The sequence below is a fragment of the Theropithecus gelada genome, chromosome 4 (assembly GCF_003255815.1).
Source record: "Theropithecus gelada isolate Dixy chromosome 4, Tgel_1.0, whole genome shotgun sequence".
NCBI lineage: Eukaryota > Metazoa > Chordata > Mammalia > Primates > Cercopithecidae > Theropithecus > Theropithecus gelada.
In genome coordinates this window covers 117857129-117859792 of record NC_037671.1, presented here as the reverse complement: position 1 = coordinate 117859792, position 2664 = coordinate 117857129, and the positions used below count along the sequence as shown (strand labels likewise).

General features: G+C 34.2%; 1 pseudogene; it reads right to left on the bottom strand.

Moving 5' to 3' along the window:
- Positions 1-559: 559 nt before the first annotated feature.
- LOC112623560 lies at positions 560-1193 on the bottom strand (annotated as a pseudogene).
- Positions 1194-2664: the final 1471 nt, after the last annotated feature.

Here is a 2664-nt window from a genome sequence, read left to right as displayed (position 1 = left end):
CTTTCTTTCTTTCTTTCTTTCTTTCTTTCTTTCTTTCTTTCTTTCTTTCTTTCTTTCTTCTTTTCTCTTTCTTTCTCCCTCCCTCCCTCCCCCTCTCTTTCTTTCTTTCCTTCTTTCTTCCTTTTTCTCTTTCTTCCTCCCTCCCTCCCCCTTTCTTTCTTTCTTTCTTTATTCTTTTTTTCTCTTTCTTTCTCCCTCCCTCCCTCCCCCTCTTTCTTTCTTTTTTTTTCTCTTTCTTTCTCCCTCCCTCCCCCTCTTTCTTTCTCTCTCTCTTTCTTTCTCTCTCTTTCTTTATTTCTTCTTTTTTTTCTTTCTTTCTCCCTCCCTCCCCCTCTCTTTCTTTCTTTCTCTCTCTCTTTCTTTCTTTCTTTCTTTCTTTCTTTCTTTCTTTCTTTCTTTCTTTCCTTTCTTTAATTCAAACAATCTTACAGCATTTATTGTCATCTTGTAATGACATAAGGGTAATCAAAACAATGCAAATAAATGTTCATATTGTACAAAGGACATCTAAAAAACAAAGTGTATCCTTCTCAACAGTTTCTCACTTCATTGATCACTTCTAGTTGGAGACACTTTGTAGCAGAGTAATAGTATCTCCTTTTAGCATAATCCGACCCACAAACAAAGTTGTTTTCTTGACTTTGTTTTAGAATGAATCTCTTCTGCATCATCTAATACAAGGTTCTTACACTCATCAAAACCAAGTTTCCTGTCCACATATTCACTTGCTCGTAGACCCACACCTGAATCCGGGGTCTATTTTGTAAGTATCTGAAGATGAGGTTGATGGGCTGCACCACAACCTTCTGCACTTTCTGGCCCTGGCCACGGTATGCCATGGTGGACTCCCACAGAGAGCACACTCACTCACACGCTACCTCAGCCAGCAACTTCTGGAATAAAGAACCGAAAATGGACTGGGCATGGTGGCTCACACCTGTCATCTCAGCACTATGGGAGGCCGAGGCAGGCAGATGGCTTGAGGCTAGGAGTTCAAGACCAGCCTGGCCAACATGGCAAAACCCCCTCTGTACTCAAATACAAAAAAATAACTGAGTGTGATGGTTCACGCCTGTAATCCCAGCTACCCAGCTACTTGGGAGGCTGAGGCGGGAGGATTGTTTGAACCCAGAAGGCAGAGTCTGCAGTGAGCTGAGATCACGCCATGGCACTCCAACCTGAGCAACAGAGTGAGACTCTGTCTCAAAAATAAATAAATAAATAAACCGGAAGTGGAAGTGTCCAAAACACAGATATTTTCATATCACTTCAGAGTGGCTACAAATAGTCCGTGATGTTATTTGTACTCATCACTACTTAGAAGAGATGTAGCTATTGAATCCACTGCTAGATCTTGGTTTTCAGTGCAGTAATAAAGAAGCACTTGTGTATTAGTCAGAGCTCTCCAGAGGAGGCAGAATAATATGTGTGGATATATATGCATATTGCATATATATGCATATATTATATACACAATCTGTGTATATATGCATACATATATAACATATACATATGTATGCATATATAATATATACATATGTATATGTAATATACATATGATACATGTTTGTATAATATACATATACATATAGATGTGTATATAATGTAGGTATATAATATACACAAACAATATATACAGATGTATATATGCATACATATGTATATAATATACATATATAATATATACATCTGTATATATAATATATGTTTGGTATATTATATGCATGTATAACATATGTATATTATATATGCATGTATATTATATATTGTATTATGTATATGATATATGATATATTATATGTATGTATAATATATGTGTATGTATATATAATATACACATATATGCACATATACATATATAATATATGCACATATACACACATTGTGTATATAATATATACATACATGCATATATACACATATTTTATATGTATATAAAACTTTTAAGTTATAAATAATTATATTACCTATGATATAGTTATATTTTGTATTACCTATATATCTATAATATAGTTATATTTTATATTACCTATAATATAGTTCTATTTTATATTTTATATGCATATGTGCATCTATAAGATATACAATGTAAATATAATAATATTATATATTAATTAATTATATAGTAATTGCTTTATCTATTACCACATATATAATTATATATTATAATTATATTATATGATATAATAATTAATATAATACATAACATATGATATAACATATATTATAATAATACATATTTATATATTATATAATACATAACTATTACATAATTACATATATGTATATGTATGTGTGTATATATATGTGTAATATATATATTCCTGCCCTATCCTGCTTATGTAAAGCAACGTCCCAGAAGGCAGAACTGGCAGTTAGGGCAGAGTGGCCAAGGCTGGCAGGCACAGGCTGGAGCACAGACCTAAAGTCCCCAGGTTGCACATTCCTTTTTTTGCTCAAGTCCACTCTCCCTTGGGGTAGCCTCATGAAAAAAGGAAAAAAAAAAAGGTGCTGGCATACTTTCTTGTTGTGTCCTCTTCATCCAACAAATACCTGTGGAGCCCCGGCACGGAAGTGGCGCTGCCCTGGTTGGTGGGGTAGAAATGACGCAGCATGCCAATTCTTGCTCCCTGGGAGCTCATTCTAGGGAAGGGACTATCGACG